At 37.9% G+C, this 26,779-nt stretch overlaps 1 long non-coding RNA gene across 2 annotated transcripts in view; it reads left to right on the top strand.

The window, feature by feature from the left end:
* Positions 1–26,779, top strand: part of LOC115341380 — a 58,624-nt gene that overhangs the window by 16,462 nt on the left and 15,383 nt on the right. For both annotated transcript variants that reach the window (XR_003923378.1, XR_003923377.1), the window contains exons 2-3: positions 19,078–19,192; positions 19,933–20,002. This is a non-coding gene — a long non-coding RNA (uncharacterized LOC115341380). The remainder of the gene's footprint in view (positions 1–19,077; positions 19,193–19,932; positions 20,003–26,779) is intronic.

Genomic DNA, 26,779 nt, shown 5'->3' on the forward strand with positions numbered 1-26,779 from the left:
GCTCTGATGCATATGTCAGGGATCAGCCTTTACCATGCTAGGTACTGCACAAGCATAGCAGGAAAACACAGCAGCTGCAGTAACACCTTGAATTGCTAATACCGATACCGTGGTCTTTTCCTTCAGGATGCACAGCTCATATTATGAACTTTATCTATGTGGAGTAGTCCGCTGATTTTTTTAGAGGGATTGTACCTGTCTGAGCCTGGGCTGTGGGATTAGGTTTGTCAGCAACAGTGAGATTTGTCAAGGTTCATGTTTACTGTTTTATTTACATGAGCTTGGTCCATTTTTTCCCTGTTTATTTTTGCACAGATGGAAAACAATCTCTCCCTGTTCTCTAACTAAATAAACACAGCCCACCCCACTTTTGAACAACACCAGTGAAATCCATATCTGTAGTGACTCAGATGCTTTTGTTAATAACAGTGAGAGCTCTCCGTGTAGCCTGATTCTGTCCTTCAGATGGGAGACTTTAATCCTGAGTCTTATTTTTTCACAGCATTCAGCTACTGGTTTTTGAGCAACAAATTACATCCATGCCTCCAAGCCAAACAAGGAGTGAAAATTTCTATTTAAAAGAATGTGGAAATAATACTGTCCATCTACCTACAGTACAATTCCATTTTTAAAGTGCTTTGATATTTTTAACAATATTAATATAATAACAGCAGCATGTGCCTATTGGGTTAGTCTGTATTTTATAACTTGGTATCCAATTTCTCCCTTGTTTCCTGCAGGACTGTCACTATTAATTTCTAGTCCCATTTTTTCCGTCAGTGTGAACATTGTCATTGGACTATTGTTTGTAAGTGATAAGCAGCCCCTAGTATTATTATTATTTCACTCCTGCTTGTTGAGCATCAACAATCTACCAAAAATATTAAAAATTTGGTGGAAGTTTAACTCTCTCTTCACCAGATGTTTCCCATTTCTTCAACTCAAAGGAACATAGTTGCTACTGTATTATCCAAGAATAAAAAAAATAGGAAACTAGTAGAAAGGCAATCTGTCAAAGGGAAAAAAAAAATACCTCAGGGGGTAAAGAATGCCTTCACAGTATGGCTTTAAGGTTTTAATTTATATTGGTCCTGACTCATGACACAGCCAGAGCAAGCCTGGGCCTGGGAGTCAGGTCTCCCACTGACCCTTGCATAGACTGGTTGAGAGAGAGATGTCAGCTGAAAACTCCCAGGGATCATGGGGCTGCCAAGCACTTTGAAAATGACTGCCAATTTGGCCTAGTCTCAGCTGAATGCATGCCCAAGAGGGAGGGAATGCCAGTAATAAAGCAGTTTAGAGGGGAAAGATACCGCTTTCGAGCTCCCAAACCTTTCCAGCCTTTTTATATGACAATACTGTTTGCTTACATGTATGCTCTTATAAAGATACACGCCTGCATGCGCATGTGTATACACTCACTCCTTTCAAAACCAGGAACAGTCTGCCAAGTAATGCATGAGGTTGATGCCCTCTTCTATGTTCACTATGCAGCCAACCAACCCCTCTTTCATTTCAGAAGTTATTAACAATAAAAGTGAATGAATTCCAAAACTTATAAAAAGACAAACTTGAGACCCTACAGACAGTTAAAGAGCAGAACAGGTGAATACCAGAGATGACATGAGGTTCCCCTCCTAGTAAATAAAGGTAAAAAACATTCTGATTTTTTAATGATGGGAGATAGTGTAAAACTACAAAAAGATACAACGTTGTTGATATCTAAAGTTTCTCCAGATTCAGGTAAGTGAAAGTAAAGATTTCCAGGGTTTTTTTTGCTCTTGCCTATAAGACTTAAAAAACCCAAGCAGACGCTGTGTTCCTCTTAATGTGAGTTGTTGTAAAGGAAACCCAATTTTAAATTTAATTGTCCTGAAATCAGTTTTTCTTCTGTTTTATTATATTCCATTATGATGTTTCAAGGTTAAGAAAGGAAAAAAACCCCAAACTTTACTGGATCAGCTCAAATAAGAGTGACTTTGCAGTTCCTTCAAGCTTATTGCTGTTTCTTTTACTCATGTAAGTAGTGCCACTGGAGTAAATTATATTATTCATTTGAGTAAAGGCTGCAAGATGAGGCCTAACATGAAGATGTTGGAAAGAGAATAGGGGGAAGAATGGGGAAAAAAACCCAGCTGTATTAATCAATGTCCCAGAACATTGCGTGAAGTGTGCCAGAAGTAAGAACTATTTGGTGCATATAACACAACAGTTAAGAATATCTAGATGAAAAAAACCCCAACAAACAAAACACCACTTGGCAAGCGCATTCATCTGCTGCAGCATCTGCCTCTAATATGCTTTATACTTGCATAGATATGTTTGGGAACTGAAAGGTAACAAGAATTTATCAAAGGACTAGCAAGCACTGATGTTACCATTCACAACTGTTACAAATATAAATTGTCATAATCATATTACTTGTTCCTCAGTTTAATTTTTGCCAGTATGTCTTTTGTCTGAAATGCCAAAATGTAATCTAGGATTCGATACATGCTGATACAGCTGAAATATTTTGCATTAGTCACCATGTAAAATGCTTCCAGAAATATTCTTTGGTATTTCTGACTGTAGTTGAATAGAATATTAACAAAGATAACAATACCTCCGCTGCTTCTTTCATTCCATTAAAAAGTTATAGTTTCTCTTTTGGAAGCTTTTTTGAAAAATACCAGTAAGGAGGATGGCTTCAATGTAGGTGACTCATGACCTATGCAACAGTCCCACAGTTACAGTATGAACATGCAATTAGTACTCAGGTAATTTCAAAGACGTATTCAGACTGGTATAGAGCAGAGTGGTATCCAGTGAAAAACAAATATGTGGTTGTCTTCAGTGAACCATGTTTGTGTTTGAAGAGTTTTGCAGTTACAAGTCCCTCGTGAAAAGAAGTCTTTCTACAGATTTACATCTTGCAGTAGCACAAAGACTTTCTTCACATTTTAGAGCTGGAAGTAGTTGTGATGGCATCTCCAAAGGCTTGTGTTTATCATAGTTTTGAGCACCAAAGGGGCTGAGAGTTAGTTATCTGCTATGAGGAGTCAACGCAATAGCAACTCTGCTATGCCAAACACCAGAGTGTGTCAGTGAGACACCTGGGATCTCCTGGTAGCACCTCTTCTACTGAAGAGTGCCTGTGTCTGTTTGCAGAACTTGTCATTCAGTCTTAAAGTATATGCCACATGCGTATGCTGCAGTCTTCAAAACCCCATAGGTCTTGTTCTGCTTTTGTTTATATAGTTGTACAATAGAAAAATAGGAAATGCATAGGTGCAAAAACTAACCTTGGTTAAATGACTGTCTTGGATGAGGTAAAGCACCACCAGTAACTTGAATGGGAAATTAAATCCAGAGTTTTCCAGGCCACAGGTCTGGGAAGCTGAGCCTTGTATAGACCACTGATGGGAGGAGGATCTTCTAAAATGAAAGGAGAAAGGATTAGCATGTAAGAAATCATTGATCACGTATTCATAAATATGTGATTTTTTTTTTTTTTTTTTTTTTTCTAGACAACTAAACCTCAGATGAAAAACCTTTTGATGTGAAACATGGAGATACTGTGGTTGGGACTAAGAATTTTAGTGCCTGCTTCCTGAATTATAGCTGGCCTGCATGGCATGCTCCCCTTGAGCATATCATGGAGTTATGACTGCAGGACAGACTTTCCCCTCTTTTTTCCTACCTTGTTCAGATTAGGACTGTGTCTTCTGTTCTTGAGTCCCTCTAGACTATTCCTAAAATAACTTGAAGTAAAATTTATCAGAGTCAAATGGACATAGCAACTTTTCAGACATACACGATTGTATATGGATTACTTTCTCAGTAGAGAGTTCTTGGTAACCTCTACAAGTAAAGTTTTAGTTTAGAGTATGAACAGTAAGAAGGATGCCAGAGGCCAGTAAAATAGATACCACGAGTGGATCCCTTCCCCTCCTACATGTTTATTTCGACAATATTCTGCCCCAAAAGGAAATGTAGGGCACAGGTATTAACTCATGTTATTTGGAAACACAAAACATTAAGTAGTCGTGAGGCATTTCTCTGACTCCGTATCACTGGTGCATCTTTGGGAAGCAGTCTTCATTGAGCAGCTGACCACGTCCATGGGCAGATGAGCAGGTGGTGCCTACAAACCTGAGTTAGTTTCCCAAACATCTGGCTCCTAGCTCCTTTCAGGACCGAGCTTTACAAAACAAGAGCCCTGGTCTTGCTCTGAGATGCGCGTGGGTAGGTTCCTTGGTGAGCTTCAGCAGGACTACACGTGCCTGAATTCTTTGCAGGATGGAGATGCTGAAATACTAAGGGCCATAATTTATAGGCTTTCAAACAGAGGCTGGTCATCAAACCTCTCTCTAAACTAAAATACTTGTAAATTATTTTTTTCTTGTATTTGTCTGCAATTTTTGGACTATTTGTTGCTTCATATCTGAAACCTTCTCTCCTCCCCATATAGTGCAAGAAATATCTCTTTGCTGTTTTTGAGGAATCTGAGATGCTTTCACTTGATGGAAAGACAAAATGCAACTGTGAAAAGACTTTGAAATTTTGGGAATGGTGTTTAAGGCAATGGGAATGTTTTGCAGATTTCTGTTTTGCTTTGTGAATTTAGCAAAACCTGAAAACAATTCTACATAATACATAAAGTTTGAAGTATCTGTCTTCCCCTCTAGATATCAACACAATAACGTTCATAGAAAAAAAACAAGATAAAACCCTAGTTGATATATCTCGTCTATTAAAGTGAAATACTCTAATGGAAATCAACACAGCTCCAAATCTGGCATTAGTTTTTCCTCTTTAACACAGATCATCATGAAGTTTGGACAAGTGAAACGTTATGTAGTTGTGGCTTTTCCATGTCAAGAACACATATCAGTTCCTTTATATTGCTTTATTTTGAATGCAAGGTTTTCTAAATTATTTCTTCTCTTGGGTTTGGGCCTTCATCCAAGAGACTTCAGGCCAAATCTGTCTTTGCTATGACTCAATTTACTTCATTTTGCATGCACTGGGGAAAGTTTAAACCTCAGGTGGCAAAATACTAAAGTATGAAACCCTGAAACAGAATCTGGTATGAAGAAAACAAATGGACGTTCTACTGCCCTTTGCTCACTGGGACTTTCTAGTGGAGGTAAGAAGCCACAGTTTAGTTCAACTCTGCATGATAAATCACATACATGTTTGATAATCATGCTACTTTTAATTGTATGTCCTACAGCGTTAGTAAGTTATCTTACACAGTTAGCGCCTGCCAAATGGACTTGATTTCTTGGAAGAAGAACAAAAGATGAGTGAGAACAAATGAAAACAAAGTTTACCTACTTTATATTTTTTTCAGTGACACTAATGTGCTGGACATTTTCCAAACATAAAGAAAGCACAGTTGTGTCCACATGAATTCACAATACCCAGACAGTGAGACAAGAAGAGCAGTACAATAATACTAAAGGAACAGCATGACAGAAGACTTAGGTGGGGAATTTTAGACATATCATGTGAGTGGGGAAAAAAGTCTGATGAATGACTGGTGGTGATTCATTGTTGTAGTAAATAGAAGAAAAGAAAAGGTGAACTTTAGGGACATTATATAGATATATATATATATACACATATGTTCTTGCATTTACCATCACTTACATTGTCTGTGTTCAGATTATACAACATATAGGGCTTTGAAGTAATACTGACTTGTAGAAAGCCTATCTGATAGAGGTAAATGGGAAAAGATGGAAAGGCATAAGGCAGGACCTTATTCTCCAGGCCTCATCTGGTGTCTCATTTGCTGCTTCTAACACCATCAAGACACTCTGAGTACCATTATACTATTATTAATAATAGCTGTATCATGATTTCTGCTCAGCAGTAACAGCCTTAGGCAGTGCCTGCTCAGTGATGTGTGCGCAGTCACTCTCCACCTCCCGTGATGCCAACAACAGGACGTTCTCAGCTCCTGTTGTAGCACTTCTTGTTTCATTTGTTCCCTTGTCCACACCTCTGATCACTCGCAGCAAGTTCTTCTCTTATCCTGATACTGAAGTTCTTGAATTTATTTCCATGCTGTTGCCTTTCTCCCCCTGGGCTCTTTTTCAGTAGGACCAGGAAACACAGTATACATTGTGGGCAGACAATAAGCTTCATAACGAGAGATCAGAACTACTCTACAACTCGGTGTCTTTGTCAGCAGGAAAGAGGTGGTTGTGCTTATAAAAAAATGTGCAGTGACAGGTCTTGGGCAGGGATGAGATAAATGGACCCCCTGTGTGCCCAACAAAACCTGTGGCTTGCCCTGCAACCCAGAGGACTAGTTTCTAGTGAAAAATTAATAGTTTTCTAAAACAAGATTTCTTTGTATGCTATAATATATAATATTATGAATAAAACAAGAAAGACAAAGACTTTGACAAGATAATCTGTAGGAATTTACAGAAACTTTTCCTAACTGCTGCAGTGATTTAATTTATTGCAGAGGAATGTGGTTTTTTGCGTGATCAAAGCCAACTTTCAACAATACCAAACGAGGAGGGAAAGGTGGATATCAGTCAGTAATTAGTAGCAACATTTATTGTGTGTGCTAGTTGCCTGAGGAAAATCCAGAGTGTTTATCTTCAGTGTTTGGTTGTAAGGTGGTGCATTGATGAGCAGAGGAATGAAGCACTTCTCATTGCTTTTTTGTCAGTTAGGAACAGCAGTTGCAGAAGAGAATACTCATTTCTTTTACCATATTCATCACCTTAGTATCCGAGTACCCTCCAGTAGTATATTAAGCATGACTAACATCTGTTCTGTGTTTGTTTTCTCACCTCCTCTCCAAAGGGAATGTATATAAAGTGAACTGTTCTGGTTTGTTTTGATATATATGTTATACTGCTAAATGTTTATGTCAGCAGACAAAGTCAAAGAAATCCTTTCTGAACTTACAGCACTGGTTCCTTATAAAGCTATCTATCTCTAAGTCACGAAGACCTGGATGTTTTTTTTTTTTTTTTTTTCTTGTTCATGCACTCAGAATGGCCGGAGGCAGTTATACTGGCTATTCAGTTGGATTTTTACAGGGGAAATAGTGGTACAGAGAAAGCATTTTTCTTATTTCAAAAATACAGTATGATAGCTTGAATCAAGACCACATTTTGCACCACTGACATCATGTCTTTGCATCTTAAATGATATAGGTCACCAGTGACCCCAATGAACTATTAAAATGATGTACCTAAGAAAGATATTTGGAAGCCAAATGTATCAGTGGCAATGTGCAACCAATCTGTCAGTGCAGTGGTGATGTAACTTGGCATTATCCCCTATCAATGAGCTACAGAAATATATCTGGTACTTGAGCCTTTGGGGAAAGATCAATATGGTCAGTCCACATATCAGCTAGGAACATTTAGAAGAAGCAATAAAGAGAGTAATACAAAGATATTTTGTGCATCTAATCAAAAAGGTGGTGCAATTGATCCCTCAGAGGGTATGAAAATGGTCATTGTAAAAATGAGATGCTGAATCAGCCTGAAAGAGGTATTGCTTACATTAATACTGAATTGTTTTAGGATGGGAGTTTTGAATAATCTAGTAGTAAAATGACAGGACAGTCGCATGTTCATCTTTAAGAAGTAGACATTGCTGCAAAGTGATCTGTTCATGAGTAGGGTTGTTAGACTTGTTTGGCAATTGCATCCATATTTTTTTGTTCAAGATTTGTGACAGTTTTTCATCAGAGGCTGGATGCAGACAGCGTGAGTATGCCTACATTTCTGCAGTTATCCTTCCTGAATTTATCATGTAACGAGTAGCTTCCAAACCAGGCAGTTCCAGCACTGCGTTGGTTATGGTCCGTCACTGTCATGCTTCCATAGTTAACATGTTTTAGAAACGTTTGCAATGTTGCTTGTTCTCAGTACGTATCTTTGCCTAGGTTGTACAGCAATTTTGTTGTGTCAGATTCTAGCTGACTACCCATCCTAAATCATGTAATTAGTAATTTTTTATACCGTTGGATATGGTAGTCCTGTGCCTCTGTAATTCTAGAGAGCAACCTTTTCAGTATGATGAATGGAAACTTATCAAAAAGGAATGTCTCTGCTATCAACACTTCAGGTTAGCAAAGCAGTAAATGCTAACCAGCACAGCCACACGTCAGACTTTGCAGAAATGTCATACTTCCAGCCTCTACATATTTGGACAGATCTGTCAGTTCTTACCTATGGACTATGGATTGGCAGCATCTCAGTTGTAAAGCGCACATTGTGAATCAACATTTGGAGAAGCGCATGCCTTCTGTGCATAATGGGAAAAATTTTGCAACCCTAACATTTACGCTTAATAAAAGATAATCTCTTCCAACATTGCATAGTAAGAAGAATGCAAATCCTCTCCGGTGTCGTATAGCTACAAGGAGAAGAGTTTCCCTGTGACTCGGAGAGAAGCCTGACATATCAATGTCTGCCTAGCAACTGAAAGGTGACACGTGGAGCCTCCTTTTCAACTCATTTCCTCTTGATGAGAGGAAGGGATCCTCCTGCGAGTTATTACCTGAAATAATACCATATGGTAAAATGTAAACAACATCTGCATATTCATGTAATAATTTCATCTGTTTAATTAGTTCCAGCAAAGCAGTTTACCCTCTGAGGCCCTCGCTGTCAGCTCCACGCTCATACATCCATGCCCTGCTGTCGAGCCTGACAGCCGTCTATTGTTCATTCACTGCTTCCACCTCGGCACTTAATGTAAGTGAATCTTCTGAGGGGTGGAAAGCCTGTCCCCATTGATCCAGATGTAAGGGCTGGGGGGGGGGAGAGTAAATATCTGTCAGCTTGGAATACGGATAGTAAGAGCAAATTTGACAGGTCAGGTGGCTTTGTGGGGTTTTTGGGGGAGAGTGGGGGGCAGGTTGGCACTTGGCTTAAGTACTAATCATTGCACAGGACGGCAGGTTTGACTTTGTACAGTTGTCTTTGCTCTCAGGACAAGGCTAGGCACTTCCCAATCAGGTGAATTCAGCAAGAGAATAGCAGCCCAGCTTTTACAGTCAGCTATATTTCAGCGCCAAAGTAATGACAGCATGCCTACTGGTGCAGCAAAACACAGGGCCCTAGAGGGCTGTATGGATTGGCCAAACAGGTTTTCGGAAATGCATGTCAACAAACACTGTTCAGGACAAACTGAGAATGTAAAAGCGTAAGTCTAACTGGAAAGGTCCCTAGAATACATTTTTAGAGTCTCCTGTCTCACGTAAATAAATTATATTGTGGGTCACGTAACAATAAGCTATTCAACTCACCTTCAAAAGGAAACATTTACATTATGGGAATATAAACACTTCATGGTAATATTACACCTAAGTAGAGGAAAGTACTGCAGTTCAATGTGGTAAAGTCAATATCATAATAAGGTAATAATGATAATACTTAGTACTTTATATAGCCTTTTGCAGATTTGAGCAAACACTAACTGATTAGTCCTCAGAACACCCTGGGGAAATAGGTAAGTAAGAATTATTGCCTTGTTGTGAAAATAAACCGTATCTTGTCACACGCCCCTCACCGTGGTATCTACACAAACAACTGGTCTGAGGGACAGTATTCTTTCCATTGCCTTATGATGCACCAAGGTGAGATTGCAAGGTGTAAGCTCAGCTAAAGAGCTGTATCTTATGCTTTATTTTAACAATGATCATATCTATATTAATACCATTATCCTGTTCAGAAGATTTCTAGAGATTGTGGCCAGTGGTCAGGAAGGGCAGATGTTCCACTGCATTCATGATCTTTCTTCACTGAAAGGGTCAGCTTCACTGTCCCTGAATGGCCCGTCTGCATGTCAGGAAAGGGAGAGGCTTCCAGGGTCCAGCTATTAAAAACAGAGAAGAACCGATAAACTGAATTGTGTACTGGAGGGGAACACTGTGCTGGAATAGTTTGTCCTCCTTATCCTGTGCTCGCAAGATGAGATTCTGCATGTGCAGATGTACTCTGTGGACATTTTTGATAGTATGCAGTGAAAGCTTTCAGGCATAAGTCATAGTGGTTAAGAAAGAGGTACTAATGTGTTCATCAGTATACTGAAAAAGGGGTGCTACTGGTTAACTGAAGACAGTGAGAGCAGGTCTTTCCTGCTTACAAAAGGAAAACTGGGAAGACCAGAAACCATCTACATGGTCTCAGCTGGGAGTGTTTCAGGTTTCTCTCTTTGCAGCTCAGAACAGTATTACAATTATTCTTTTAATGTTCTTAATCTGAACCAAAATAACAGTTCATAATAGACAGAAGGAAAAATGAGCCACCTAAAAGTGAACTATGTTGCCAAAGTCCCCATGACAAGATAGCAGCAAAAAAGGGTCATGAGATATCCACCCAGCAGAACTATCCTTATTCACCAACAGCAAAACTTTTGTATCATGTTACCTTTGTTGTGGGCACACAGTCCCCTCAACTTCGATGAAATTGTAGTTTCCTCCTTAAGACTGTATTTCATGCAGTCACAGCAATAAAATGAAATAATGTTCAGATCATGGAAGTCAGAACAGATTACCTTTATGAAGCTAATGAGCAACTGTTCTAATTGTTACCTTGCATACATTTTTAGAATGTTTTCATACACACTGCAATATAAAAATGAATCTCTAGAAGCTCTTCAAAAAGCTAATTTGTCATAAATTAAAATAATAGTAATTTAATAATAACAATAAAATGGCACTGAATTAATAATGAACTTTACAAAATAATATTGAATACAAGAAGAAATTAATCTTGTGTTCATGACAGGTTCATCAGTCTAATAATATGAGGTTCTTTTTCCCTGGAATGAATGGGTGCTTATTACCCATGAAATGGGTACATATGCTTCCCAATCCATATGACTCCAAACCTATGTGAAAAAACTTTCAGGTTTGAGAGGTTCATCTTGTCTTGGTGTCCATTATATCATTATTTTCTGTGCTGAAACAGACAGGAATTGTGCAATAGTAAGTGGATATAATACCAATTTAATTTTGGGAATGTTGACTAGCATCGAACTACCCACACTGCTTTAAGTGCCATTAGTCATCAGTTTATAAGAAAACCATTTTGTCTGATGAGAAACAAAGTAATCTGGGTTTGATTTTTAGACTTGCAGACTTCTGATATCCTATGCGACATTATGTAAGTCAATCATTCTGGACTTTTATTCCTCTGACCGTAATTTTTTTTCTCTCTCTCATTGGCACACTGAAATTACAACTATTCTAGGCAAGCCTATAAAGTAATAAAGCCCTGTGCTGAATTTGAAGTGGTGATCTATAAGTAATATATTTATTAATGTAAACTACTTGGTAGTCCAATCGTGTCTGGGCATTACCTACGATGTTATAAGAGTTCAGTTACAATGGCATTCTAACATTATCCCCCCCTATACCTCAAAAATAGTTGTATTACTTCAGTACTTACCTAATAGTCTCTCAGATCAGCCAAAATTATAGCACAGGTACTTGTATATTCTTGCACATTTTAGCAAAGCTATGTTTCATTAATATTCTGGAAAGAAACCCTAAAACTAATGGATTCCTTCCTCTTTTCTGCTCTTTTAAGTGCAATAAAATTGTTCTTTGCCATTTTTTCTCCATTAAATAACTTATATGAAACAATTTGAGGCAGGCCTTGAAGTTCTTCCTAAATTAGATGAAAAAAAAGTCCATTATTTTTTAAATCTATAATTGTTATGGTGTTTCTATGCACAGATACAAAATAGTTTCTAATGGACATTTTAGTGTAGGAAAGATAATGGTGTTTTAGTGAGGTAAGACTGCTGGCCAAAGCAGGGTTAATTTATCAAAATAATTTTAACTGTAGCTGCCTAAAGAGTGTAACTTCCCAAACTTTCTTTACCCACAAGATTTTTTTTTACAGGATCATTACAAAACTAAGTGCATCTAGAATGCTTTGGTATTTTTATTTTTAATAAGAAAGTTAAATTATAACTGGGTTATGTTCCCAAAACAGAAGCCTTAATGTCCTTTATTCTATATTTCTTTTCATAGATTATTGCGATAAGGAAACCCTCGTGTCGCGACCCACTGGCGTCTGGCTAATCCGATGGTATTCGTTGCCGCATTGTCCGTGATCAATAACTAATTATCAAAGTGGCATTTCTTTTCAAGAGCTCCTTGTTAAAAAATGGCTTTTGGCTGAGAGTGTAGGAAAAAGGTCGCCACTTTGACATTGTTGCAAGTCTTTCAAAATCCAGTGGGCCGTCCGATTGAATTACTGTCCCAAACTAATTGATATAAATTTGAACAGAAGAATGCTTGTTACTACAGAATGTCATAATGATATCCTTGGCAAAAGCATGTCAGTGGGGAAAAAAGAGAAAAGACCAGCACTAGTCACAAGGCATCTAGACAAGTCGCAGCACAAGACTATTAACAAAATTAACAGGAACAAAATTGTACACCAATTCCTTCTTCCCAGCCAGTCTGATCAGGCATTCAAGAAAGAAAAGCATTAACATTTTCTTTTGAACCTTATCCTTTATTTGAAAATAGGCTTTAAAAAAATCTGTTGGAAAAAATAATTACAGTGTACAAAGGACTGAAACTTGATGATCAGTTGCAGAAGTCTCATTGACTCTACTGGGATCATGAGTGAATATCTATTGGAACTCAGCTTTAGTCATAAGGCAGACTTTGGTGGACAGTTTACTTAAGAAAGGTTTCTAGGCAGCCTTAAAACTGTGCCTTTGAAATATGGTAACCTTCTCTAAAGAAAGTTGGACTGTATAAGCCACATGCCTTTGAACTGGGAAAAAAACCCAAACACTTAAGATATAGTAAGAGGAGTCATAAAAATGTGGTGAGGATGGGAAAAAGATCTTGTACTATTCATGCCTGAGATTTGATGTATTGTCTTGGATGTCATTTGGAGATTGCCTGCTGTGGAAATCTTGGAAACCTGAATTTTCATTGCAAGTCAGCTGGGCTTGTGGAGGTTCTGTTTTTTTCTTTATTTAGATCTGACTGTCTTCTGCTCCATGCCCTACATTCAGTCCCTGAGCTGGGAATTGCTGGGGAGTGCAGGAAAAGGTTACACTGTGAAGGGTATGGCATGCTCTGTAAAAGGGGTATTGTAGAAGCCTTTTTGTAGGGGCATGATAACTGGGGTTAATTCATGACAGAAATTAATAAGCTGAATCTATTAGTTATCTGTCAAAAAAGTTGTCAAGTAGTTTGCCAAAATGTGTCATTTTAGCCACATCCAGAGCAAGTCATGTGATTGTTGAGGAAGAGAGAAGAGAAAGACATTTGTGCCTAATTGGAAACAGTGAGGTTTTGTGCTTTTTAATCCCTGATCTTGAAAGGCTCCAGCTGGGGTCTAGTAATGAATATCTTTCCTGCAAACTTACCGTTTTACATTTCCTAATGATAAAGAGAAGGTGACTAATGAATTGACACAGCGACTTTCATCTCTGCAGTAGAAATGGAGATTCCATTCAGACTGTATCAATCAGCAAACTGAAGTTTTTAGTATCTGATGACTTGTCAGTAGCCCATGTGAAATGAGTAGCTTTATGGTCAAATCCCAATGCCACCTCTGTACAGGATTTTTGGTGCAGATTCAGCATAGGGACTCAGCAACAAATGAATTGGAGAGACCAAACAAATTTCATTGGTGCCAGTCCTCTTGTTTGGACTGGGTTGTGGCAGACAACCATTCTGAAAACAGGTCAGTGATATACAAATTAGTTTTAATAGAAGTCTGATAGATTGTTGCTTGTGACAGATTTATTGTTTGGATAATAAGACCATCAAGCCACATTTTCCTAGTATGTCAAAGCCACGGAACAAAGTGAGAAACCACAAGGGCCTGAACATTCAGATTCACATGGTTCTGGTTACAAAGGGGAAAGTCTACTTTTGCTGTCAAAGGATCTAAGGTAGTGAAGTTCACTACATTCAGGTCCCATTCTGCTTTCCGTATATGACTTTATGACTGTCCTCTTATGCTGGGGGCAGGAAATGCCTTGTGATGGCAAATAGCTGAGCCATCTCTGACAGACTTACATCATCACAGAATCGCTAGGGAACCCTCTTCTTGTCTTCCATGGCTGCTTTAAAGACACTTTGTGAGGCTTTCTTCTTTAGCAGACCAGAGAATTCAGTCTGAAAGCCTGTCGGGCAGGTCAACCAATGTCTAGGTCAACCACTCTTGCCCCTTAATTATTCCCTCTGGCATTACATTCACAGGGTGATGGAAGTAGAGGCTAAATATATACCCTCTATATATAGGCTTTCTATATATTCGGCATATATGAAACCACACGTCTATACTGTTATTATCAGAATGTACATTTGCATCATTGCATAATCTGTAGGAGAAGTTGTAATGTGTGTGGAGGCACTAAAAAAGACTCCTACATATTTGTTAACTAGTTTCAGGTCCAACTGAAACCTTAACACTGTCAGGGCAGGCTTATAATGTCATTAAACATTTTAGAATTACTATCAATTCCAACAGGTAAAAGCAATTGCTCTGAAAGAATGAAAATTTTGTGACTCATTTGACGCTGCATGGCTTCCTTACAAAAATTGGCATAATACAAAAATCAATGTAGCCCCTACCAAGCAGATTTAAAATTGGTTAGCTGATCTCAAAATCTGCTCCTAAATGAGAAATGATCGTTCATTGGTGTATTTTTTTATGTGGTTCCACACAGATCTGCATATAGCCCAAAGTTAGTATTTTGGAGAAAATATAAACCTCCTCATAGATTTTGCAGATACTTATTTGTAAATAGGAATAGGAATGGGTTACTTACATAGTTTTATAGAGATTACATTGCATTATCAGAGCTAAACGTTAATGTAGAGTCATGCTTCTAGGAACAAGAATGTAAATTACATTTATAAGCTTGGAGAAAGGAGAACCTCTGAAAAAGGTTAATAGTCGTTGTCATCATAATTGAACACAGGGGTTAATACAAGAGGGTAAGTGAAATTTTTGGATGTACAAGAAAGAGAACACTGAAAAAGAGTAAAGTCGCTTAAAAAAAACCACAACAAAAACCCATTTAAGAGGATTCTGATAAGAGAGAAAAGATTTGAGATCATGAAAATACTTTTCCTACTGAGAAACTTAGAGAGTTTGCTTAACTTGCCTGATAGAAACCTAGGAGCTTGCTTACTCACGGTCTGCAAGACATTTCTAACAGCTAACAAAAAGTTTTTCCTGTAGATTAAAGCTAATAGAAGTTAAACCAGAAAAATTCAGCCTTGAAATAAGGCAGTTCTTTCAATTTTTCATTACTTACTGCAACACTATTAAGAGAAATGTGACAAAATATTCATAAAACATTTGAAATTTCCTTTATCACTGTCTCCCATCTCTCTTACTAGTGTCATTGGTAATGTCTTAGGTGGATGATTGGCATTCTTCTCTATTAATTTCATAACCTCTTCCACAAAAGTAAATACTTACCTGAATTTTAATTATGTAGTAAAACATGTAATTCTGAATCCAGCTAATTGTCCCAAAGTAGTTAATGTATAAATAGCTCCGAATATCTCACGCCTACTGCTTCCATTTAATGCATACTTCCTGTGTTTCTCTTTTTGCTCTTTCTAGCACAGAACCAGAGCAAAGGGCCATATGTAGCTAGATCAAAGCAGGAGTCTGTCCAGAAAGGAGTTGTGACTCATGAGTTGTAACTAATCCCTTGATTACCTTCAGATGGTACATTTTATTTCCTTTCTTGTATCTGGCCAGTTGTTGCTCCTACTGCTGATCCCATTGGTGTTTTACTGCTTTTATCGGCACTGCTGATGTCTTTCAGTAGTCCTGTAGGAACAGAAGTAGGGATCCAGGAGAGTAGTTGTGCTCCACCCAGAGCATTCGCGGCTGAGTAGGTGAGGTGGGATTGGCAGGAGGGTCTCCTTTCTTCCTCTCCACAGCTTCTAAATAAGCCTTGAAGTTTTATTGTGGCAGTTATCACTTCAATATCTGAACAGCTCCCAGGTTAACTGAGTGACGAGCGGGATTCTTAGTGGTGGTGGGTGTTAGCTCCTTTCTCTCCCTGCTTAGGAATCTCTGCTGGTAAAGGTAGAGGGAAAGAGGTCAGCTGCCCTTGTCTTCATCAGCATTATGATGGGAAATACTTCTCAGTACTTCCAAATTCACGTTAACATTTGTTTAAAATTGTTTACAAATTATTAATTTATCTGTGTACATGTATACTACTTATTCGCAGCTGTAATTTTCCTTTCATTTGCAATCCATTACTGTAGTATCATGAGTAGTAAACCTGGATTAAATTTAGTACTTTCAATTTTAATACAGTGTTTGAAGGAAAAATTGGCAATGCAACAGGCCCAGCAAAAATAGTTTAAAGTAGTTCTACATGCATACAGTCACCCAGCTATAGCAGTCTCAGAGTCTGAAAATCTGTGATGAAAATGACTATAAAAGTTTCTAATCTCATGCATTCAAAAAAGAATAGAGCTAGAACTAGCCATCTTTGTAAAATGTGGAACAATAATCTTGTAGGTATTTCTGTACTACACACAGACACATGCAGCTATATAGGTTTTCCAGTTTTTTGCAAGCAGCAAATCAGCTAAGAAAGCCCAGCTCAGTGAATTTACTCCATTTATGTACATTATTGATCTAAAACTTGTTTTTCCATCTAAGCCAAAGTGACAAAAACTTCTCCAAAGTGAAACAAGTTCAAGCACTCTCAGCCTGGTTCCCATTAAACATCATAAGAACATTGCGATTTGACATTTATCTGGCAGCCTTAAATGTGAAAGACCAGTGTAGCTAGTACACCAAGAATGGAGAGGCCTCTCTGGCACCACGAGAGATGCTTTTACCAGGTTAGGGTCAGGTGCGATGACAGCAGAGTGGAAGGAGGTAGTCTCACTTCACTGCAGACTTGAACTATATTTGACCTCCAGGGTACCAGTGACTTACGGGGAAATTGCAAGAATGCTGTATTGCCCTTTATAGAATGATAATTCCTTGCCATTCAAAAAAAAAAAAAAAAAGCTAATTAAGTATACCTTATCTGATGTAACCCTCATCCAAACAGAATCAGAGATCATCCTGTTGCCATTCTCATAAAATGTAACTGTCGGAAACAATGGTGTTGGTGGCTGCGATTTGAATGTAGACCTTAAGGAATCATGATTCCAAACTTCTTGGTGCCCTTTCCCTATCAATCAAAAAGAATCGTATGAAATAATTATTAGGCTACATAATTATTTTACAAAATAGAAGGTGTTTTTACTGCACATTTCCATTTTAGTACCAATCATTACTTCCCTGAATACTAATAACAGCGTTAAGCATTAATAGCATGTTTTAAGGTAAAGGGTCAATAGTCTAAGACCTATGAAAGAACTCTGAGCATTTGCAATGTAAAAGAAACCTTTCACAGAAAAGTGTTAAATAATAAATGCATTTCTGGAGGAAATATTATATTGTGGTCCATTTGGAGAGAAATGACAATTTATAGGACATCACTCAGCTGACTCTGTTTAAAATATCTTTAATAATGCTATGGCTTTGCACTTAACACAGAGGTTAACAGAAAGCTTGCAGCTCTCTGCAGAGGTCAGTAAGTATTATACTCACTGAGGGGAAACTGAGGCATATGATGACTCAGTGCACCATTAAAAGGAAAGGCATCTGAACTGGTGACTCAGTCCTCTAAGTGCAAGAAAATGGTGCCTTTTCTTTATTTCCAACTAGTAAGCCATCTTCTAATAGTTCTTTTAAAAGTATAATATGCACACAGGGGATGGTGAACTTATTCAGAAAAGGTAAAGGTACTCGAAACTTTTGTTTCAAGATGGTTTAAGCTGAACAATTTGAGGAATGTGGAGGGAAGAGTTAGAAATACTTGATATCAGTTTGAATTTCTTTTTGATGCTTTCACATATGCATTGACATTTTCAAGGACCAGAAGAACTGAAGCCCTAAGAAAGAGGCAGCTTAAGTTTGAAATCTCCTTTCCCCGTTGAAGTCAATGAACAGACTCTTCATCAAGCAATCATCTCCTCCTCTCTGTGGCATTACATAAATGCCCCAGTTTACTCCTTTTCGGGTTTACTCCAATTGTTTTTAAGAAATAAATGGGGTATGACTAATTAAGGCCCCAATAAGCTAACATTTTTCTCCATTAACTTTTTTTCTCCTTACCCTGCAAACGTACTCCTGCAGCTAGAACAGTAATGAAAGTGGGCTATCTTTTCCTTTTCTTAAGAGCCTTTCTCATATGTAAGGTAGTTGAATTCTGCCCAGCAGGTTGCAGATCCACAACAAGCTAAAATAACACCTCTTCTGATATGGGCACCTTCCTTCAGCAGTGTATGCAGCTTGCTGATCTCATAAAAACTTCATGGGGAAAGGGTAGAGCACTGGGATAAAATTTGGACTGATTCAAAGATTTGTTGGTATGTGAACTGAAATAAGTGATTCTAAGATAAATGAATGGATTTAGTTGCTGCAAGATGTAAGTTGGAGGTCCCCTTGTTTCCATAGTTGAATACACATCCCTGAGTTCAGTATGCATATTCTCTATGCTATTGCAAGGCATCTCAAGCTAGGAACCAGCATACTGAGCAAGGGAACACCTAAACAAATAACTATGGAAATAGAGAAATGGGTATGGTTGAAATATTCTGAGAAGGAATACCTACAGCCACTTTGCATTCATGACCCTGAACCATCTCTTAAACCTAAATACAAGCACTAGGAAGGATTCACTCATATAAACATGCTGAAGGAAGAACTGCAACTTCTTATTTACCAACCTGTGAATAGCTGCTGAGGAAATGGATAATGTGAGTTCAATTGTAGGGGATCCAAGTGAGTCAGAGAGGTAATAACAGAGGTGGTTCTCATCTGCAGGCCATTGGGACACTCCCTCCAGAAAGGGAAAATGTCTTAAGCTTACATTTCCACTTGAAAAACTGATTGTTTATCTAATGAAAGCTTTATGTAAAATACGCCCTATCTAAATCTCCTTGAATCTAGGCCCAAATCTGAGTTTCACAACTTTTTATTTCTTTTTAATGCCTAACCTGACAATCAAAACTTATGTTTGCAGACCACATGAAACCAGTGGATACTCTTCCAGTGGAGCAAATTCTTTTCCCAGCACTCTCAATGGATAAACAAATTTCAAGTGAGATTGAGACTATTTAGGATCCTTTCTGGTTCAGGTTAGTCCTACAGGTCTGCTCGTGTTTTCCTTGAGCACAACAGTTCCCACATGAGTCAAGTATTACCCATCACCAATTATCAGTGGATTGCTAAAAGTTACTCTGTCCCATTGTTGGAGGGAGTGCAGTTGCCTTCTGGGAGAAAGCCATCACAGCAAATACGACGTAGCGTCTGAGTGAAGGGTTGTCTGTATCAAAGTTGTCCTGTATTCCACTGTCACCGAGTTTTTTTCATGCATTCATTACCAAAACTTACGAAATAGTGTTAGTAAGACAATAAAGCTTATGCCTACTCTTCTTGTCACTAACAACAATTATTTTATAATGCTATAGAATACATATCTGACTGTTAAAGAGTTAAAGAAAAAAATGAATCCTGTAAAAAATCAGGCCATCGTATAATGCCTCCTCATTGCTATAATGATATCAGTTGCAACAAGTCCAATGGCTGACCTCATTACAAGGGTTTAATTGCATTGTTACACAGTTTCACTTCTTCTCTCTGGCCTCTTTCTCTTTATGACAGCTTTAGAAAGGAATTTCAGCTTGAGGTCAAAGGAAATTAATTACTGCTTTCTTAATCTGTGCTCATCTACATTTAGAAAACTTGGGGCTTTTCACTAACATATTTGTGTCTCATTTCTGTGTAGACCCAAAGTTATAAGACTTTTGTCCTTTGTGAAAGTGCATAAATAGCCTTTTTCATATCAGAGGCCAGATTTTTTTCATGTCATTTACAGTTGTGCACGTATGGACTGATGCCAATGGAACCAATGGAATGTCTCTGGATATACATTCACTGTGACTGAGGTAGGGCACTTGCAATGTAACTTTAATTCAGACTAAAGATTGCAGACAGATGCCAGGTGTAAAAAAAAACCCCAATAACAACAAAACCAACCCAACAACAAATGAAAACCCAACCAAAAAAGAAATTATACTTAGGATAAAAGTCAGAAAAAGGATCTTCAAAATTAACGGTAGCTACTTCTTCAGAGAGAAGGATGAAAAAAACATGTCTCTATGACATTAGTTTTTGCCTGCTACCTATATCCTGTTTTTACTAAATACATAATTGGTTAGTTAAGGAATATGCAGCTTATGCTTCAAAGAACTTGCAGTCCAAATAGCACATGACCTAGTGTGCTGGCATCAAAGCACAATAGTCCTTGGTTGAAAAGCAAAAGCATGTGCAAAACATGGTTAAATGCTGTTGTAGCATGAAATGTAAAATAAAAACTTCTCATAAATTAGGGCCCTGATCCTGTAATTAGGTCATTTGAATTGATCCTTGCCTCTTCCATGAACTCTGACTGGTTTCGAGAAGAACGAAACTTCTTCCAAAGAAGAAAACAGTTTTGTTAATTCACTTCTTGAGGGAGCTGCTTCGGAAGGGAAATTAAAATGAGAGATGTCTCTGGGATGATTTGACAAATTAACTGTGAGAGAGTATGCCATGCACCAGGGGTAATCTGAACAAGCACTACCACAATACAAGCATGATCTACTAGTTTAAACCTATAAGAAATTGTTATGTACTATGCATGTGTAAAACTATGATACATGAAATATATTTCTCTGCAGAACATAAGTATTTCTTACATGTGCTTAGTGATTCTGATTAAAAGTCATGGAAATGTTGACAAAGATGAAAAATTGATAAGTTTTGAGCCCTTTGACATAGAACATTTAAAGTTTCACAAACCTGTTTTCTATCTTTTGATCAGCTTTGCCACCCACTGAAATTCTCACTACCAGAACAGTGTGCTCTTATTAGTTATTAGTTGCTGCCTCATTCTCCACTTGCAAGCAGTAAGATTGGCAATAACAAAACTGGAGCTGCAAAGCCAAGCCAGATCATTGAATATTTTGCCCTTCATCTGTCTTGACTAAAATTCAACTCCATTATAAACACCTGCAGAAGGAGCAAGTTTTCATGTAAGTCACTGGTATGCCCTTAACATGACACCTACTTGCATTAGAGTGAGTTTCGTTCTCATGATTACCCAGTTTGTAAACCAGACTGTGTAGACCTTGTGATATTGCCACAAAGCTTTATGGGGTAGAAGTCGAAAGTTTCAAGCCAACCATCCACAGCCATGTGTATGATTGTCTTATCCACAATGCTGGTTGGAGCAGCATGACAGGAGCCATGACATGTTGGGGCTAGGGTGAGTTTGAACTTGTAGTACTCTAGACCTTCTTCCAGGCCCACATCTGATTTAAAATTTTGGTTTAATCATTGTGCTTATAAGGCAACCTTGGACTTAAGCATGACTTCTGGCCCAAATAGAAGAAACAATCAATGTGTAACCATAAAGTTCACCAAAATCTAGTAGCCATGCTGAAAAGAGGTTCTGAACAAGCCTAAACTTCTGATGCTGTCTACAGCCATAAAGGGGTGTAATAATACAGGTAGATGTATCTGAACTGAATTGAATCTGAGTACCTTGGATAACAATAGTAGTGAAGTAACAGCCACATGAACTTCAGTATGCAATAGCTACTCAGCTGAATAGCCAAAGTTGCATGGGCTTGTATTCAGTCTTTCCTAAAGTGTCTATTGAGAATACACTGGTACTGATACTTAAGGAACTTAGATCAAAGGTAGGTCTAATCATGCTCTAATCACATTTTTAATTTTGTTAGAGACCTCCCCATGGAGGGTGTGGACTGAGTCACTACATAGCAGCAGTCTATGAATTATTTCACTCCTTGGGACCAAAAGTTTTGGTGCATGGATTGTCCAAGATGAATGTCACATTGAGGTGTGAAAGGATTAAGTTGAAAGGCCTAGTTAACACAGACGTGGCAGTGGTGACAGAATTAGGTGCTAATGATATATAACAAAATGCTATTACATGAAATAGGATCTTTTTCACCAAGTTTTTCGATTTTGTCTGATAGGACTAGTAGAACAAAATGAAAAACTCTACTCATCAATCAGAGGCCTGGCTAGGTCAGACACTTTGGTCAAGCAATGTGAGTAATTCCACCTACCTGCACTATAATTTATTGCAAAATTAATGCCATAACATGCAAAGGCATTGTCAGATAAAAGTAATTCCTAACCCCAGGAAAAAAAGCAAAATTTCTTTATTTCTTTCTTTCTCTCTTTCTCTTTGTTTTTTTTTTTTCTCCTAACCTGACAAGATTAAACCTTTTTAATAAGTGGGGGTTTAAGGATGATTCACTTCTAATGATTGAGAAAAGGACCTTGAGCAGGGTTTGATAGACTTTCTCAGTCATTGACTAAACCAAGATATATTAAAAAAGGGAACAAAAGGGGGTGCAAGGTATTAATTTTTGTTAAAGTTTGCCTGTTTCATTGCAACGGAATGAAATCAAGTCTTAGTGGGAAGAACAAGCTTTGATATACACTACTTTCTACAAGAGTTTTCAGGACAGTTTATTCTTAACCAGATTAAAATACAGTAATTCACCAATTCACAGTCTTAATAGCACTGTTATGAGCTAGGGAGATTAATGGTATACCCTTATTTTTAAAATGTTTAAAATTATAGTTTGTTATAAAAAGGTCACTTATGTCTGGTGTTTGATTGGCCTTGATTGCTTCTGAAAATTAAATTGTTACATTAGCTGTGAAGTAATTTGTAGTTTCTAAAGGTGTTTTAAGGTTTTCATTAAGTATCATACATGCCTACAGGAGGGACCAGAAACTGAGTGGAAACTTTAAAAAATATGCAGTGTGTCCAGAATTCATAGCAGACCCTCACAACGCTCTCTTGTGAACCTTGTTATATCTGTTCCCCTGTGGGAAAAACTGAGGCATACAGAAAGGGTCTTTCCTTTCCTAGAGACTTGTAGATACTCTTCCAGCTGCACCTTTTGCAACATACTGTTCTGGTGTGTGGTGTATTCTGCCATGCAATGTGAAGAGGAGCAAAATCCTGTAAAACTCTAGGGAGCAAGAAAAGGAAGGAGCATCTCTCATGTACCCATCGCTCTTTCCCTTGGTATGCCTCATGCATAGTTCGAAGGATGTTGAAACAGATGAGGTTATTTATCTGTTCTCTATTCCACCACTTCATTCCTCCATCTCTTTTTCATATATATAGTGAAACTGATACCAGCAGTTGAAGGTAGGATAACAGGAGGTAAAGCTGTTCATTGCAGAAGATTTACCCATGTTGTGTATTGTTTCTTTGGGATTGCTTGAAAGAGAATAGATTTAGGAGATGGAGACTGAATAGAATGAATCTGAATAGGGAGCAAAGGAATAAGAAGCAATTGCTGTAACTGTGAAGCAGCTCCAGATGTTCTGCTGCACATCTAGGATTTCAGATTTTTTTCTTTATGGGTCTATTTACTCTGTAAGGTATTCAGACACTATGGTGAAACAAAACACTTACTTTGTTTTTGTCATATATGTAAACTGATTTTAGTGGAAAAAGAGGGTACACTTAAGATCAGGAGCTAAATCAGGAGTGTTGTTATAATTGCTAGATAACTTTCCAAGATAAAAGTCAACAAATACAGAGGACGACATGGAACTATCAACTTGGAAATAATTTGTGATAGTTTTCCATTTCAATGCAGGTGAGGCAACCATAAACAGTAGTGCTGTGGTTTATATCTAGAATCATATCTTATATAAAAAAAATTATAAAATGGGAAAAATATTGCAAGGATATTGTCATTGACAAGTCTTTCTTTCCTGTATTGTTTCTTTTGAAACTTACACTCAAGGGTTGCAGACTGCAATATCTGGTGACCTGTATAAACTTGTAGAGCAGCTAGTGTAGTGCTGTGATTCTGTTATCTAGACTTCACATCTTACCTGCTGGAAACTTCCGAGAAATGATGTTACAGTACAAGTAATCCAGTTTTTCTTTTTGTTGTGGCTTTCCTATAAATATTATGGTGTGGATCTTCAGGCATATGATCTCCACCTGTGAGTGAGTATACATGGAGTTGCCCCTGAATTTTGGTGCCTGCAAACACCTGCAGAACTAAGAATAGTCTTCACTTTATCTAACTAAGCCTTTACATTATCTAACACCCATATGCTGACTACAGTTGAAGTTTGCTGCCATAAAGCTCGTCTGGAACTATTTAAGAAGACATGAGCACAAGACTGAATTGCATTCCTGAACTTTGCAGGGTCTGGACGGAACTTTCAGCAACTGTATCTTAATAACCTCTCGTGGTTATTAAATTTCAGTGGTTTAAAGAGCATGTGGGAATCTCACCAATTTTTGTCGGTATAGCATCGTGGTGCGGATCTCACCAATTTTTGTCGGTATAGCATCGTGGTGCGGATCTCACCAATTTTTGTCGGTATAGTAGTGCAGTGCAGGTTTCATGCAGTTGCACAGCAGAGCACCGATTGAAAGTCTTCCCCAAATTTCCTACGGTAGTTTAGGAAAGGTGTAAAATACACCCTATGCTGCCCCCAGCAGGCAGGTAAAAGTACAGGTGTTGGAAACACCTCTTGGCTGTGCCATGCTGAGTGCCCTTCACAATGCTTAAAAGAACCTTAACTTTGGTCTTTTACAAGAGCCTTCACCCATGCAGTCCCCATTGCAGAATAAGCTTTCTGCTTTTAGGTAATGCCTATTTCATCTGTTGTAAAGACACACACGAAAAAAGGGCTGGCATTAGCCACATATCCATAAAAGCCTAGCAACCAAGAGTATTATCTTTATTCAGAAGAAGTATAGCACTTTTAAGGTTCAGAAACATATATAAAAATTGGGTTCTGAAATGGTCATTTTTCCCCTCTGCTATGCCATTATAGCGATCAGCCAAGCTTCTGCAAGGTAAATACTTTTGGAAAATAAGTGGAAATTTGCTGCAAATCAGTCCCTTTTGTGCATGGCCACAGGAGCATGTTGAAATGTTTGGACACTAATACCCATTCATTTTCTTGGCTCCATAAATAAAAGCCGCCAGCTATGTGGCGGCCGTGAAATGGTATTCTTCAGGACCCAGCAGGAAGCCCCATCCTTATTACCACTGCAGGGGGCAGGACAGGCCCAAAATAGCAAGACAACTAAATCAAGACATTTTCAATGTCTAACAAAATGACTGTGGTTTAGAGAGAAGCAAAAGGTTGGAAAAAAATTGGACAGCTTTTATACTTAGAGTAATACCTTTGTTAAAAGAGTTCACATAAGAAAATAAGATCTTAAAAAAAAAAGCATAAGCATATTTCTGAATATCATTTTAAATATGTAAAGATCTTATGGAATCATAAACAGAGCACACTGCTATCTGAAAGGACATCCTGTTCAAGTCATATTTTCCAAATGGTAGCCTATGGTTCATTGAAAATAATGTCTTCTGCTGATGTTGTTGTGTTTCTTGGTTTTTGATGTAACCAAAAGGTTTGAAAAGAGACACTGGAAATTTGTCAGTAAAATTCAAAATATTTTTTGGTCCACAAAAAATTACAAAAATTAAGAATATTTATAAGGAGGAGAGGTTTTGGACTAAACTCTTGATTTTTCTACAGGTTTATTTAATTTTTATGGGCTTTATACACCAGGCAATATGATTCTAGATTTTGGCATAACAACATACTGAAGGGCTTCAGTCAAAACAAAACCCATGTTAATGCAATGTGCTGCTTTACATAGCTGAACCATGCTTATCTGGGAAAATATTAAAGTAGTTTTAAAAACTGAGCTTCAGGTAAATGGAGTATTTTAAGTGTACAAAGAGCAACTCAGGGGATACCACCTTGCTTAAGATAATCAAAGATTAGACTGATGAGGTTTTAATGAATTTGCTGTTCATTGCTGTACACCAAACCCAGTGTCATTGTCTAGAACTACACCACTAAAATACATATGGGGGAGAGCTTACTTTTATTCACTTGTGATTCTGATTATAAATTTGCTTAAACAAAGTTGAAGCAAGGATACACCTTACACATTAACATTTCTGTGAGGCATATGTATGTGTGTATACCTATAATTATATACATATACGTATACACACAAGTGCACACACATTTTTGGGAATTAAAACAGTTACTCAGAATGTCTCATTATAGAAAGAAATATTCATCTTTAGTTTCAAGAGAAAATAACTATTTACCTAAACATTAAGTTTACTTGCACTGCAAAGGATAAATTGCTAAGGTGTAAAATGTCAGAAAAAAATGAATTCAGTGTATTACTGAGTATTGTCTTGTAGACTAACAAGGGCTTTTGACAATAAAAATGAAGTCTGAAGATGAAAAGGGGGAACCACAGTGCCAGTTCGGTACTGTCTCCACCTTCATGTTAGCCTGGGCCTTGAGGCTGCCATCAAGTTCAAACTCCCTGCCCATTCAAACTTTTTTTATGTTGGCTGTCCTAGCTCCACTCTGGAGTAAGCCAGATTGTCCAGGGAAATTTGTGCATGTGATAGGAGTGGCTCGTATTCAAGCTCTTTCCTTACAGACAGAAGAGAGAGAACTGGTTGGCTCTGGCTCAATAAACTCAAGTCTGAAGAGTAAGCCAGCACAGCCATGATCCATGCAACTAAACACACTGCACGGTAATCTGCAAAGGATTCAAACAAACCTGTCGTTATGCTTAGACATATGCACATATGTACTGAGGTAGCTTATGAAAT

This window comes from Aquila chrysaetos, chromosome 5 (assembly GCF_900496995.4).
Source record: "Aquila chrysaetos chrysaetos chromosome 5, bAquChr1.4, whole genome shotgun sequence".
NCBI classification, from domain to species: Eukaryota; Metazoa; Chordata; class Aves; order Accipitriformes; family Accipitridae; genus Aquila; species Aquila chrysaetos.